Here is a 16907-nt window from a genome sequence, read left to right as displayed (position 1 = left end):
GATAGGCTACCTAAATAAGAGCAGCTCCCACAGTTCATGTATACAAGGAGCACCACCCAGGAAGCCCGATTATTTCAGTTTCTGTGCTCATACATGTACTCTTGTTGCCTTTAAACCTTTATATCAGAAGCCTCAACCTGTAGCACAAGCAGCTCTGAATGATAATGCAGAAGAGACTGCATCAGATCCATCACCCACAGCTGCAGAGGATATCAAACCAGGAATAACCGGTCATAATGCGAACCATGTAGATCACACGTATGGACTGATATCAGAAGATAACGAAGATCTTTCCAGATGTTACTTCAGCAGAGGAACACAACTCAATGCCTCATAGAAAGAGAAGAGAAGCTTATAGAGCAGCTTAAGGAAAAGGAATAGAAATTTTCCGAACTGCAATTGCAATACAACAGGAAGGAAGCGGAAATCTCTTGCAAGGACCTTGTAGTTTTTCAATAACGACAGCAGAACCAATGGCTGCATACTCAGCTGCGGGCTACATACGGAAAGCTAAAAGCAGCAGAAGAGAAGATTAAAGCTGCTGATGGTAAACAAGCTTTGTCATATGGCACTGCTTAGTAATACTAAGGAGCTTCAGAAACACATAGGATTTACATCCCCAGCTCTGCTGGAGTGCCTGTTCAAGATTTTGGAACCTGACATGAACGATCTTCGGTTCTGGTAAATGAAAACAAAACAAAAAAAACTGCAGTTGGTGAGGAAGAATGGAAATTTGTCGTGCCTTTCAAAGACCAGCCGATACTAACATTGATACGGCTGCGCCATGGTTTAGATATTGTTGACCTTGCTCGCAGGTACGTCTGCCTCCAAAAGTTTACGGAACACATGTAGGGTGCCGACGGGTCAGCGAAGAAGTTAGTCAGAACTCAGGCAAGGACAACACATAGCAAGCATATTGCAACACACTCCGGCACATTGTTTCCTCAACGGGACACACTAGCAGCGAATGAGACCGTACGGACTTACAGACATGTGCCCACGTAACCCAGACACCTGTTTGCAAGTCCATATGGTGCCATTCGCTGCTAGCATATTACTCTGAGGGAGAAATACACCGGAGCATGTTCCGTAAACTTTTGTCTAGCACTGTCATTTAATTTTTTTTAACATTTGTATTGCAATTTATGAGTGACATATTTCTATGTGTACTAATGACATATAAAATATACTATAACTTCTTGAAAAATTTATCTGCTTAACCGAATCGGAGCACTGGCACACTTTAATGAGATCATAATGTTTATTCTCCTAATTGGTGCAAGTGTACAGTTATGTTCATGACTGTTATCAAGTAATTATGCCGGGCAAATCTCTCTGGAGATATCACATATCTGAAGTGACTGTGTCTCGTAATTGTCTAACAATTTGGACAATTCACTTGTTGTACAACAGGCTTCTGAAGGTGAGCTTGCTGAAGTGCGTCAAGTAGACACGTGGTTAAATTTTATGCCCCAGTCCACATCAACTTGTGATACACCATTGCCAAGATGCTGGCACATCAGTAGATGTCTGCACTGGTCACTCTCATAGCCATTAGAATGCCTAGCTCACTTACTGCACATACAGTACACACATACACCACTGCATAGTACCTCCTGCGCGACTTGCACATCTACTTCGTTTCGTCCCTTTTTGTTTACGCTGTCTCGCACAATCTTTTTTTCTCCAAAATTCATATGTTGGGGTTACCAGCCCATATATCCTACATATCTTACACAGGCTAATTTCTTTATTTTTGTTCACTACTTTCTATTCCCTGTTTGTAATTATGCATCAGCATATATTAGACGTATCTCAAGTTCCCTCGACAGGGCACTGTGGAACACGATGTTAGATATCAATCTCAAATGTTGCAGATTCCAACATGGCTATCTTTGAACTATCTTCTCTGAGACAAGTACCGCCCTGCTGTATTCAAAGACAAAGGGGAGAGCACAGTTGACGGCATCCTTGACTGTACAGGATATTCGTCAAAAGGCCTTCACCGTATAGAGTGAGACATACTCACAGTACAAAAAGGCGAGTTTTCAGGCAGATCACAGGCTGGTACTGTTCTTCACCGCCGTTGCGCACGGTCGATTTTTGCGGCATACTTCAAAGTCAAGTTCTGCGATAATTATGACTCTATGGTGTGGATTACTTCGCATGGTGCATCTTATTGGCCTACTTAACAGTTTTATAGGAAGAAAACAGGGTGTTAAAAATGACTTCTGTGCTACTTTAAGTTAAAAGTCACAAAAAAAAGCTTAGTTACAGTAACAAGTTACCCATAAAACACTGCAAATCCTAACTCATGTGTAATTCTCTGTTATACTAGCACAGCTTAAAGGGATTGTTGATTGATTGATTGATTGATTGATGTGTTTAATGGTTAAAGGGATTGTGCCACTTTTGTATATATGATTCGTAACATCATGCATGCATGCATTGTGTCGCCAATACAGAACGTTCCTCACCTCACTAATCGCACAGCTATACAGGGTGGGTGCTCTGAAAGGTAAGTTATATTTTCGTGCATGACGTGATACTTTGACTGATACCTCGTTGGCACACAGACTTCCGCTGTCAAATCCCCGTACATTTACATGTACAGTAGAATCCCTTTCAGAGGAACTCAGATAAGTGGAACTCTCTGTTATGTGGAGCAATTGAAGAAAATTAAATTTGCTTCCCATAGAAGCAATGTATTGCATGTTCCTTTTAGTAGAACTGGATTTTGTGCCGAGCTCTGCTTAAGTGGGCCTTTCACTTCCGGCCATGTGATCATCCACCCTCGGAAGCAGCGGAGAGGCGGTGTTTAGTTTGTGTTGGAATTTCCCGTTCCGGAGATAAGCTTGCGAAATCGCTGCATTTTGTTGTTGCAGCTGCATGCATGTGTGTTTTCGAGGTACACTCTACTCCAATCTACTCTATCAACACGTAGTCTACCTTTAAGCTAGGTCGAACTTCCAACATTTCTCATGGAAGTTGGAGCGAGATTCCCATCTTTTGAACTGCTGAAATCGACCGTGGCCGATTACGAGCGTTCAATCTTCGCTGAATTTTGGGAGAGCAAGTCGGGCACCATCCAAGCGGCAAAAAAGAAAGGCATCGTGCACCCCGTAAACGAGGCGTTGTGTATCTACAGTCTAACTTATAGTTGCAAGCACAGTGGCAGGGCCCATAAGTCAGAATCTACAGGTTGTCAGCCTAATCAAACGTAAGTATGTGTGTACATGCAATCACACATTTTTTGCACAGACTTTAGAAGGCATATTTCTGAACATACGAAAAATAAAAAATGCAGGACATACAAGATCGACTGTCCTGCACACACGTCGTTGCTGGTCACCAAGGATGGACAGAATCTGGAGATCACTCACATGGTGGACACAGACAATCATGTTTTGAGCGAGGTAAACCTGTGAAACTTCACTTCCTTTATTACGCCACTGCATACAGCGCTCTGTACAGCATCTCTGTTCACCTTCCGTGCCTGTAGAGTTTCTAAAAAAAGAGCCAAACCAATTCTATACATCCTTTAGTCTGCTGCCACTGCCCATACCTTAACTGTCATATATCTTTTGAAGAGATGCTACCACCAGCTGCCTCGACAGCAAAGGGTGAACGAAAAGGAGCTAAAGGAAGCGAAAAGATTCCTTTCAGTTAAGGCCAGCAAGAAGCGCATTCACTATCGCTTCACCAACACCGGGAAGATAGTACTCGTGCGAGACCTGCACAACATCTCAACTTCAATGAAAGCTGAAGCAATGAAAGGGTCTGCACATGACAGCATTGCCGCCGAAGTGGAGAGGACTGGTGGTGCAATGGACGTACTAGTCAGTGAGGAGGACACACTTGTAGGCCTCTTCTATCAGGACACTGACATGAGAAGAGCATACCAAAGCTATCCAGAAGTTCTATTTGTGGATGCAATCCATAAAACGAACAATAGGATGCTCCTATATGTTGTCCTCATAGAGGACTCAAATGGAGAAAGTGAAATTGTGTCATTAATCCTGTGTGCCAGTGAGGATGAGAAGACTTCTTTCCTTGTTCCAGAGGTTCTCTTTTCACTGCGGGTCAACTGCAGGAACAAAAGCCATTAAGACAGACAAAGACTTCATTGAGAGAAAAGTCCTGAAGAATGTGTTTCTATGTGCAGAACATGTGATTTGCCCCTTTCATGTACTGCGGACATTCAAGAGGGAGGTGACAACGGAAAAAATGGGAATCACCATAGAGATGAGGCTTCACATTCTGCAGGTCCTACAAAAAATTTGCTATGCAAATACTGGAGAGGAATATGACAAATTGTACATATGGAACTGCAAAACATGAAGTGTGCAAAGGCGACACCATATTTTGACAAAAACTGGCATCCTATATGCAGGGAATGGGTTGAAGGCCTGAAACATCAGCCGTCAACCTTTGGAAACAGGACAAACAACCTCGTGGAGGCCACAAACCAAAAAATTATGCAAGTCGTCAAGCGAAATACACCTCTTCACGAGATGGACATGGACCTGCTCGTTGTAGTTCGTAGCTTGCGACAGGAACGTGACCAGCGAGCAATGGAGGCTCTGCTAAAGGCCCCAGCTGTCATGCACATGTCAAGCTGTGAGGAGGCTTATTGCAAGGGTCTGAAACCTTACACTTTTTCCATTATGTCCAAGGAACTGAAGAGAGCTTCTACAATGAACACACTAGATGAATGTTCTCAGCTGGAGGTTACAGAAGAAAGCTGCACACGTAACCTAGTGAAAGCAATGAAGCTTCCTTGCAGACATATATTCCTCTGCTGCATGGAGTTGGGGATACCTATGTTTTTTGAAAAATGCATGGCAGTACGCTGGACAAGCAACTTCTATCTTGACTTGTGTCAGCTGTTTATTTCACAGTCAGCCACACCAGGACACACGAGCATATTTCCACATGCAACAGCAAAGCGAGTTCTGTTGGAGTGTCAGAAGCATAGACAGGCCACAATAATCCTGCAAGAAATTGCGACACGTCTGGCAGAACTGCCAATGAGACAGTATGAGCAGACCATTGCTCTGCTAAGGCAGTTGAAGGTCAGCATAGAGGAAAGAAAAGAAATTTGCCTTGTTGAGGTACATCCTCAAGTACCCGATGGCAACCTATGTGAGTTCACTGTTCTCAATCTCTCCAATGTGCTAGTAAGAATTAACTCTCCACAAAATGTGAACGGTAGAACCCAGAGAAGAGATGAATTCCCGAGTTCCTTCTTGATTTAGAAGTTTCTTCCAGTTCATCAGCTGCATAAGTTCATTCTGTATGAAACGACACCACTTAACGCAAATGTCTTACTTTTTTTCAGGCTGCCTTCAGCCAGTCTCTCAGTCACGGCTGTGTCGTTGATAGCTGGTTGCGTAAACATCCGGAAACTTCTCACCTTGTCCGTCCAGTCATCATATTACCATCACTGGCCACATTTCCATGGAGTTTTCTCCACTGCCCTGGATAATATTTAGTCTGATAAGCCACACCTCACCACTAGGAAGGTTTTTCAACAGATAATCTGCAGCTTATAGGTGTGAAATTACGGTACACTGATAAAAGTGACCATGATGCAGTTCCCACTTGACCGTAGCTATTCTCGTGTGATTGTGATTTTTTTGGCGCAAAGGCAGTTATTCTTGTTCCCTTCTGCTTCAGTCAGTGCAAGGATGCCCTTAAAACACTTAAAGTATAGTCGTTTGTGTATCAATTCTCCAAATTACTCCTTTTTCAAATCAAGCTTGTCATGTGATTGTAGGGATGTGTGATTTCTTTTATGTAAATGGTCTAAGTGGTACCAGCCCTTTTGCCCAAGACTCAATTGGAAAATATGTCACTAAGGTAATACAACAAGAACAAACATTCACCATCCTGCCTTTCCTCGTAGAGTCCCCTGAAGGTGCTGCAACATCAGACTTCCTCCAACAAATGGACATTTTGTTTGACACCCTGAACAGCTCTTCAACTGTATAGGGTGATGACAAAAAGATGATATGCACTGTCAGCTACCTCTGGTCACAAGCAGATCCTAGAGGCAGCTGGAGTGCATTGCTGAGCAGAAGTTTGATTGTGATAGGCAGCCTCCAGCAGTAAATGGATAGCAGGTCACTATCGCTGCTGTACTGGGTCTGTGTGATGACCTTCAGGAAAACTGACTTTTAATTTCTGCTAACGAGGCAGCTGAACCAGGACTCCTTAGACGATTTACTTGGAGAGTTCCGGAAAATTCATGGGTGCAATGAGACACCAAATGTATTTCAGTTCATTGCTGGGCTTAAGCATGCTCTGTCTGGCAGGCTCCTCAAGCTTTCTGGCAGGGGGAATGGTGAGGCAGACACTACAACCCTTTTAAACAAACTCAGACGCATTCCTGTGCATTCCATGATCTCACATGAGGTTCCTGTAGGCCCTTCTAGAAGTTCTACCTCTCGTTCAGAGGCAGAGACTTGTCCTGAGCCTATGTTGCAGCATCTGGAAGAGCCTGTGGACCTTACGGAGATGAACGCACAGTATGAATTTACTGGAAGCCGGGTTCAGTCCTTTATAACTGCAATGAAATGTCAAAATTGCCTAAATTTGCTGAAGGTTGTAGGAGCAGAACTTGCTCCCAGCAGCATATTCTCCTATCCAAGGAAGGAGGACGCAACTGCCCCAACAAAGTGCATGACCTCAGACGCATTTTTTTTTTTAGTTTTTACGCGTACCTTGAAAGAAAAAGCTTCAATGTTCCCTTCAAAATATAATTTATAAACGCAATGTAAGGGCACTGTTGCTCAGTGAGCTGGGGAAGACTGTGCAGGAGCCCTTCTGTAGTCTCCATTGTGCCGGCAGGTTTATGACGATATTTGCTAATAGAAGAATTGAACTTTACGTAAAGACACCAAACAGAAATGTTGCTGAACAGCACCCACAGTTATGAAAGCGAAAAAAGCTTTTGGACGTGCAGGAACGTTCACTAAGCATCTGTCACACCAGCTACGTAAAAGCCTCCAGAAGTTGATGATGATGATGATGATGATGATGATTGGAGTTTTAATGGCGCATTGACAACAAAGACCTCCAGAAGTAGGCCACCTTACATAACAGTGTTGAAGTTTCTTTGTTCTTTTTTCTACAGTGTGCATTCCCCCTTGAAACGTTCTATATATGCCATGCAAGTACAAGTGTCACTTCCAGCTTGTGTACCAAAGTGTTTATATTCAATTGCCGTGATATTCAAGGCACGCCACTCAAAGCAACCCTGCGTAATTTGAATTCCAAGCACAATATGCCCAATGTAGTTTAATACTCCTGTCACACTGACTAATTTAGTGGCACTTTTCTTCAGCTTCTTCCTGCAACTTCACTTTTGGTATAATGAAAGGTTCGATACAATGAAAGAAATTGTCATCCACATGAATTTAATTACAGTGAGGTGGGACTGTATTTCAAATGTGTATTAAGTGAAGTGCATAGCTGAGTACTTAAATACACTTTTATGATCACATGCAACTGTCAAGTACCTGACGAGCACATCACAAATATATTTTGTATTTACATGTCACCATCACATTATAGCTAAATTGAGAAATTACGCGTGCATTGACTGCCATATTATCATGCTCCTTCCAAAATGCAAGGAATATTATTGGTATCTTTGAGGTTTTGTCTCTTGATCACCAATTTGGTAGCTGACTGAGTGCTTCACTTTGCAGTACTAGAGGTATAATACAAGGACAAAATGGAAGTGCACTTTAGCAGCTGCTTGCTACATATATTTGCGTACGTAAAGTATCTCTATACAGGCGAACACGAGGTAGTTACAGTTAGCCACGTCAAGCACTTCTTGCAAAAATCTGTGAACGATGTTAGCCGGACAAAAGTGTACTGGGTCTATTAGAAACCCTCTGGCAAGAACGACATCAACGAGAAGGGTTTCTACAAAGCTCAAATTCTTATGTAAGGCAAAAGGAAACGAAACATGTTTTATACTAATGATGCACCACGCTGCAACATGGCTTAACATTTTGATTATCTCTCTGAGCTAGAAACCGAAGAGGCGCTATCAAGGAAATTGCAAAATAACAGGATTCGTATGCCAAGGTTACTCAGTCCTTCCTGAAGCGATTCTTCAGATCACTCAAACGACGAACTGGACGGTGCAGCAACATTACAGGTAGCAATTAAAAAGAATTAAAAACCCTCAGTGCTGGGTAGGACAATGCTGGGTAGTGTTGGGTAGGTTTTTAATTCTTTTTAATTGAAACATGAGGGCACGACACCGCTCATGGAATCAAGCACTTACTGCTGTTCACACTGCAGGTGGCCTTGGCGGCATTAAGCACCGTTCCACCGATGCCACGGGCACGTACCGATTTCCTTGGTGTCAACCAACACGTGGAATTATTTCACAGACATCCAGCTTCAGCTTCTACTCAACTTCTCGTCAACGAACAATGCCATGCCGTCTACTGCTCACATCTACTTAAGGACCGGTTGGCGTCGCTGCAGTCAGGGCACGACACCGCTCATGGAATCATGCACTTACCGCTGTTCACACTGCAGGTCAGTTATTTTAGCGGTCTCTCCACGTTCCGTTCTAGTGACATTTTCCTAGTGGCGGTGCCGTGCCCGGGCTCACGCAAAAATCACCTTCGTTACATATGCTTGCATTGTGTGCTGTCAGATTGCTTAAATAGCCTATTGGTCTACTATTGCGATGTGAATATCGGTTGTATGTGTGTAACGCGACAGCGTCTTCTGTGCTCAGGGGATGTTGAACAAAACCCTGGACCCCCTGTAACAAGGTCGATGGATGACATTTTTGCATTGTTGTCGACATTGCAAACTGGACAGAACAGTTTGCTTTCCGAGGTCAAATCCATGAAAGCCTTCCAGACCACAACCGAGAGCACTTTACAATCCCTTAGTCAGAAAATGAACCACATTGAATGCCAGATAGCGAACATACAGGCCTTAGTGACCGATGTCAACAACATGAAGGCAGCTGTTTCTACCGTGTCTGCATCTGTGCAGAGCATGTCATCAAGATTAGACGACCTTGAAAACCGTACCAGGCGCAACAATTTGCTATTCTTTGGTTTTCCGGATTCCCAGACAGAGTCGTGGGTTGATTCAGAGAAGCTCATAATAGAGGCATGTGCTTCCCACTTAAATGTAAATGTATCGCCTTCAGATATTGAACGCGCCCATCGTATCGGTCGTTTTTCCAGTGGTAAAAACAGTCTGCTAATTGTGAAATTTATCTCTTCTAAAACCAAAGACAATATACTATCGCAAAGTTCACACTTCTGTAACACCAGTATCACCGTATCGCAGGATTACACGTTATCTACTCGATGTGTAAGGCAGAGACTAATTGAGCACGGCCGCTCGCTAGGTATCCCCTTCAAACTCCGGTTTGACAAGCTCGTGGCAGGTACCAGGCGCTTTTCTTACGATGCGGCCAGCGACTCCGTACGGGAATTACCGCAGTGACTGAATAAATCATACGGTCAGTCAACATGTACTCCGTTTTTATCAACACAGGCCTCGCTCTTATTTACGAATATCAGGAGTGTTATCCCGAAACGTGATGACCTTTGCGAGCTTATAAATGACTGTTCCTGCAATATTGTTGTCCTCACAGAAACCTGGTTACCTCCTGATGTTGACGACTTCGAAATATTTCCTTCTTGTTCTTCATTTTCCATTTATCGCCAAGACCGTGTTTCTCGTCGTGGAGGTGGCGTACTAATTGGTACCAACAGTACAATACCATCAAGTGCATTGCGCCTGTCTGATTGCCCATTGGAAATGTGCTGGGCTTCAGTAAAGTTGGGTGGCCTCAGTATTGTACTGGGTGTCTTCTACAGACCACCTAACTATTTTGGGTTTGTTCCGTGGTTCTGTAAAGTAATGTCGGAGGTCACTGACAGCTATCCAAATGTTCCAGTTATTGTCTTAGGAGATTTTAACTATCCCGACATCGAATGGTCTGTAAGAACCGCCAGCCACGCTGAACAAAATGACTTTCTTGAAGCATGCTTAAGTTATGGCCTGTATCAGATGATACATGAACAGACGCAGACATCCTCTTCAACAGCTACTACACTAGATTTAATACTCACCACTTGTCCTGACATGCTCGAATCCATCTCTTTTCTCGCTCCTCTTAGCGATCATCAGGTCATCCTCGCTCCATTACTCCTTTCATGTATCCGGAGCCACCAGCGCAATAAGACGATCAAGCTGTATGACAAGGCCGACATCGAAGCTATTAATAACGAACTCTCTCGCGTCAATCCAGAATACGTGGTAGGCTTTTCCGAATGTTCCGTGGAGGAGAATTGGTCCCTCTTCAAAGACAAGTTAAATCATCTTACTGAGCTCCATATTCCCTCAGTCATATTGCGGTCCACCAAGCGCAACACCTGGTATTCGACCTCACTTCGGAAACTGGCCAACAAGAAAAAGTGTCTGTTCAACAAGCTCAGCGCACTAGATGTGACAGGACCTTCGCTTTATACCGCGACACTGTCAGGCAGTACAAAACAGAGCTACTGAACACCAAACACAACTTCTTCTCCAACGAACTTCCAAGGTTGCTATCTTCAAAGCCACGGAAATTCTGGAGCACAATCAACCCAAAGCATGGAAACAATATCCAATTAAAAGACGACCAGGGCAATTTTCTCTCTGACGACGTCAGCTGCGACATTTTCAACCGCGCTTTCACTGGTGCTTTTTGCAACAACAGTAATGTCCAGCCATCTGGTCTGCCGCATACTAATCTATCGCCCATGCGGAGTGTTAATATATCACCAGAAGGGATCAAGGGCATAATAGACAAAATGAAACTATCACCTTCATCTGGTCTTGACGGCATAAACGTGAAAGTCCTAAAAAATACGAAGTACTATACCTGTTCATTATTTCTGACAACCATATTTTCGTAACTACCGGCCTATCTCACTTACAAGTGTGCCGTGTAAAATATTTGAACATATAATTTTTTCAGCATTATCATCGCACCTAGAGTCCAACAACTTTTTCTATCCCCTTCAACACAGTTTCCGCAAGAACCTGTAATGTGACACACAGCTCGCCTCATTCGTACATGACTTTCATTCTAGCACCGACCGTAACATAGACACTGATGCCATTTTTCTAGATATTACTAAGGCCTTTGACATTGTCTGTCATTCACGCCTAATTTCCAAGCTATCCAACCTCAATCTAGATCCCAAAGTGCTTACATAGATTAGGAATTACTTGACTGGACGTTTGCAGGCTACATTGATTAATGATTCTCTTTCTTCACTTCTCCCAGTTTCCTCTGGTGCCCCTCAAGGCTCTGTTCTGGGACCTCTTCTCTTTCTTATCTTTATTAATGACCTTCCAAATCACATCTCATCTACAGTTACACTCTTTGCTGATGATTGTGTAATTTACCGTGCCATTTCTGCTAGTGAAGACAGTCTCACCTTACAACGTGACTTGTACACTATTAATTCTTGGTGTGAAACCTGGTCTCTGTCTATAAATCCTACCAAATGTTCACACCTTACCTTCTCACGTGCTAAACAACCTTCCCTTCGTTCACATCATCTGGGTTCCTCTTCAATTGTGCGAAGCGATTCATACAAGTACCTTGGCTTACACTTCTGTTCTAATCTTTCTTGGGCTAACCATATTAATGCAATCACGAACGAGGCGAACCGTCTGTTTGGATACTTGCGCAGAAACCTAAAATGTGCTCCACCGTCGGTTAAACACCAGGCATATATCACGCTAATAAGGCCTAAATTGGAATATGCTTCTGCAATTTGGGATCCCCACTGTATAACCGAAGTTAACTTAATTGAATCACTACAAAACTGGGCAACTCATTTTATTTCCAATAATTACTCTTTCCCGTCCCGTATTACTGCCCTAAAACTCTCAGTTGGACTGCCTGACCTCAATGTACGTCGGAAATATCTACGTCTTTGTCTTTTCTTCAAGTTTTTTTCATTTAGAACAGATACGACCCCATTTCTTATGCCCAGCCACATACATCTCCTTCAAGACTTGACCATGCTTTGAAAGTTAATCGTCTCCCATGTTCATCACAGCGATACTTACAATTGTTCTTTCCATGCACTATTATCGAATGGAATTCACTTCCCCATGCGATCGTCACTATTACTAACTATGAACAGTTCAAGAACGCACTCGCCAATTACTTGTGTTTGTAACATTGTTTTTCTTTTTTACCTTACCTTTTCCTTTGTTGATATTATTATTATCGCGCATGTGTTGTTGTGTTACTGTTACTTCACACTGTTTCAATTCGCCAACATTTATCTTTCACTTGTATGTACATAGTGTTCCCTCCCTTTCACCCTCGGCTCTCTGGTCAGAATTCAGATCTTGAACAGTCCACGAGCGAGCCGTGTTCACCGTTTAGTTACTTCAAGAAGTACTTTCCAGAAAACTTTTGGAAGCTCTGCGCAGAGCAGACAAACCTATATTCAGTCCAAATGCGAGGCCACAAGTCTGTAAAGACAACTTCTTCGGAGATGCAGAAATTCGCAGGGATACACATGATCATGAGCCTTGACAGAATGGCGTAAATGCAGGCTAGCTGGTGGAAAATGGATGGTGGATTGTTTACGTGTCTTGCCCATCGCTCAGGCTTGCCTATCATGGAATTATGAGCCTCCTTAGTCTTCCAAGGGCCTGCCGTACTGGTCCTGTAGCCTGACAGTGCCTCTCATCAGTGAAAACATGGTCCGCGACCGATTTTTCGAACTCCGCCGCATGTTACACTTGGTAGATGTGACTAAGATAACTGGAGATCAGTCGCAAAATAAGTTGTTCAGGGCATAGGCCATTTTTGGGAGCTTCTGAAACGCCTGTGTGAAGCTCCCTCGTCCAGACAAGCTCTGCATAGACAAGCAAATGATCCCCTTTAGCAGTCAGTGCCCAGCCGGAGAGTATGTTCCAAGTAAGCCCAACCCAGTGGGGTTGAAAAACTTTGTGTTCGCCACGCCACACGGTTTGGTTCTTGACTTTGTAATTTACATAGGGAAAGGAAGTGTCCCCGACAATGACACAAAGGAGCTAGGGCTTGGTGAAGCTGTGGTGAAACGCCGCACGGAAACAGTTCCAACCGTACAACTGTTTACTGATAGATTTTTTACCGGTCTCAAGCTAGCGGACTTCTAGACCTACAAAGGAACATCTATTTGACTGGCATGGTCATGTCGAGCAGGACAGGTAGGGCAAAAACAAAGCTGCCAGCTGACAAGGACATGGCACGAGGAGATTCCATTTGTAATGACGACAAAGTGTGCGTCACAAAGTGCAAAGACAGGAAAGGAGTGATTGTGCTCTCCACTGCTTTTGGTATAACACCCCAAGCAACGTGTAAAAGGTGGTCGGAGGAAGAAAACAGGAAACTGATGTACCGCAGCCAACATGTGTCAAGGAGTACAATGCCGGAATGTGAGGAGTAGATGACAGCGACAGATTCATCTCGTACTACAGAACGAAAATGCACACAGAGAAGTGGACTGTAAGAGCTTTCGCACATCTCCTCGACCTCGCAGTGACGAACTCCTGGATCGAGGACAAGGACGACTGCAGACGCAGCGGATTTGCCCAAAAAGATATTCTGGACATTTTTGAATTCAAGACGAGGGTTGGGGAAGCATTGATTAGGGCGTCTCTGAAAGAACAATCAGACGACGATGAAGACCAAAGCGAGGATGAACCGCCACCTCGAAAGAGGAGCAAGGTCATTCCACTGCACGCAGATGAAGTTAGGTACGACCTCTACGGGCACTTCCCTGAACACGTCCATTGCAAATCAGAGATGAAGTGCCGAAACCCTAGCTGCAAACGAAAGAGCCGCATTCGGGGCATAAAGTGTTCGCTTTTCCTGTGCCTCCAAAACAGGAACTGCTTCCGCGATTTCCACACGACAAAGGCCTAACATACCCAACTGGGTACCATGCGTGTCTCCTCTTAAATCGAAGGATTCGATTTTTAAAATTTTGTTATGAACCTGTAAGAGCACCTACTTTGACATAATAAACAATTTTCATGTCTCTTCTTAAGCAATTGAGAGCCCAGGTCTCAGGAGGATAAGCAGTGCATCTGGAGAAGATTTATCTCCTGCTGCAATGAGCTACTATGTAAGGATCTCAAGACGCTATGTTTTCAGTGTTGTGCTTTATCTCTGTGTATAGTGATTCGACACTGTAAACATCTGAAAACAGATGACACACTAATAAAAACTGGGTGTAGTTTGCATTTCCTTTGTCTCTACTAAATTATGTATCCTTTCATTTTCCCATTGTTCTGCACGTCCCTGCTGTTTTTCCTCTCTCTGGATTTCACAAGGCTGTCTTCTGGCTAATACATGTGTTCTATTCTGTGAATTCACAGGACAGCAAAAACTTTTGGTTGGCTTCTCAACAATAAGCCGAAGGAGGAGGATAACAGGCACACCGTGTGTATATAAATTTAAGAAATAATCTACTGCGTTGTATTTTCCTTGCTCCTTTTTCTGGCCATTTTTGTCCTGAATGCTTTTGGCATGCCTAGCATTGTGACAAATGCTGTCACAGCACAGATGTCTAATTGTGATTATTATTCTTAAGAGTACAAGTTCATCTCATGAATTGCTCTATGAAAAGCGCAAAACAGTAGTGCAAAAATACCAGAAGCTCAAGAAGAGGTAGAGGACCTACAGCAGCTAAACAGAGTCCTACAGAAGGAAAGCTTCTTGAAGAATCATTTGACTGGTATAGATTGGTTCTCAGTTTACCCTTGACCAGAACAAATGACATCCTAAAAATGAACCTTCTTTACAGCTGCTGCACAGCCACAGCTGCTTGCTGCGGTCGAGGTAGGACATGCTATGTAAAGTTATATAGTGTCTCTTTTTTGGTTATGATCAGTGTACGACAGACATTTGCTCTCACTGCAGGTACATATTGGCCATGGAGTGGCACTTCCAGCCCACGTATTGACATCACCTCACACACCACTGACAGACAGCAAATTTGTGCGGAATGGTTGCACTGTGATATGGGGAGATGACGTTGTTCACCAGAGGAGTGTCAAGGGGCCGAAATGTACTAACAAGAGGCAGGGAGGGGAAGCAAAGCCTGCACTCAGCCCATTGAAGCTGGCAGCAGTACATGGTACGCATCTTGCAGTCATTATTACAAGCAGTTTGCAGTAATCTTACTTGTTTTCTCACTAATCTGTGTTGTTTCTATGTGCCTACTATGAATATGTTCGCCAAACAAACAAAAAGCGTGAGACAAAACAAGATGCAATGACTGATTCAGCCTTCAATTGTGTTGTTTCTTACAAGATTCAATATTGGAATAAAAAACAGCTTAAAATAAAGGATAAGGTGCTGCAGGACCATTGTTTTAGTCAGAAATACGTAAAATGCCACAGGATTGCTGTATTACAGCAAGATTACACTAATACACTGTAGGACCACTGTTTACAGCACAAATACAGTACAATAATAAGTTCTGTACTACTGTTTGCAGCATAAACACACTAATATTCTGTAGGACAGCTGTTTGTGGAAAAAAATGCAGTGAAATGTTGCAGTCTCGTTGTGTACAGCAGAAAGACATTAATATGCAGTAGGACCGCTGTTTATTGCAAAAATGCAGCAAAACATTGCAGCGTTGCTGTATACAGCAGAAATACAGTAATTTCCTGTAGAGCCACTGCCTACTGCACCGCATCTGAATGCACAGCGTGTCTGCTGTATTGTGCTGTTTTTGACTACAGCAGGTATGCAGCAGGATTACGGCTCACAGTTTTCACAGGGTGGTGCTTCAAGTACAGAGCAAAACAGCTTTTTTAGGATTTTGAATAAGAATTTTGTGCCTTTACACACTTGCAATTTTTTGTAGTGGTTTATAACTCTGCAATGGTCATAACTTCATTAGGCTCAGCAGTGTTTTTAGAGTTTTTGTTTTTGCCACCCTGCTCTGCTTCTGTTGGTGTGTATCTCTTACAATGGTGTGTGTGTTGAGCATCCCACTTATGCAGCCAACATGTGGATATACAGGTCATTTACTTGCCTGGTGTGTTATGCACTATGCTGTTACTCCACAAATTATGCCATAGAGTCAGATAGTGTTCAAATCAACTTGTTTTATGCCGTATCACATGCAAAGTCGGGGGATGTGCACCTGTTCTTGTTCTAATGACTTATTTAAAATTCTCGCTCTCTTTGTGTCCCTTCCCTTAACTGTAACACCAGTGTTTAAGGTGGGCCATGTGCATGATGTCAGTAACTATAGGCCTGTCTACGTTGTCACCTTTTGCTAAGGTTCTCCTATTTCAACACTTTTCATTGTACTACAACGAAAATATTTTGAAGAAGGGAGTCTAAAAATCCCTCTCTAGAATTTGATAGAAATGTTAATTACGTTATAGGTGTCAGTTATTGTATGCTAGGCATCATTTCATATATTATGGCTGGTTTTAAAGACCTACCCTCTTATCTTTGCCAATCTACTATCTACTTAACCTTGCCAATGAAACTTGATTTCATTTAGGTCACATAAGAAACGTTTTGCTTGAATATTTTGAACATATATTGGTCATAATATTTATTTTGGCTGCACTAGTCTGCTGGAGGTGGTAAATGTAGTAGTTTGAGTTAGAGTAGACAAATGCATGATGTTACAGCTGCATGGTATGTTTTGACTACACTAACTTATTAGCATCCAGTGTAATTCACATTCCCATCTGTACTTCTGAGGCTTCTCTTGTCGATGCCCATTTTCATTCATGGCCTGTCCCAGATTCTGCTTACATGTATTAGACACTTGCAATCTTAGGTATTTTTCATCCTGCAAGGCACAGGAACACTTTGT

At 43.0% G+C, this 16907-nt stretch overlaps 1 long non-coding RNA gene across 11 annotated transcripts in view; it reads right to left on the bottom strand.

Annotated features, from left to right (window-relative positions):
• Positions 1–2109: 2109 nt before the first annotated feature.
• LOC135378421 (uncharacterized) overlaps positions 2110–16907 on the bottom strand; it is a 42442-nt gene continuing 27644 nt past the window's right edge. For 6 of the 11 annotated variants that reach the window (XR_010418380.1, XR_010418378.1, XR_010418381.1 and 3 more), the window contains 3 exons: positions 5332–5480; positions 3566–5279; positions 3426–3507 (listed from right to left, as the gene is read on the bottom strand). This is a non-coding gene — a long non-coding RNA (uncharacterized LOC135378421). Of the gene's footprint in view, positions 2129–3425; positions 3508–3565; positions 5280–5331; positions 5481–6412; positions 6569–16907 lie in introns of those variants that run through there. The other 5 variants (XR_010418385.1, XR_010418382.1, XR_010418376.1 and 2 more) reach the window with 5 other exon arrangements.

Source organism: Ornithodoros turicata, chromosome 1, assembly GCF_037126465.1.
Source record: "Ornithodoros turicata isolate Travis chromosome 1, ASM3712646v1, whole genome shotgun sequence".
Taxonomy (NCBI): Eukaryota; Metazoa; Arthropoda; class Arachnida; order Ixodida; family Argasidae; genus Ornithodoros; species Ornithodoros turicata.
Note: the sequence above shows the minus strand (reverse complement) of the source record. Positions and strands in the feature narration are given on the sequence as shown.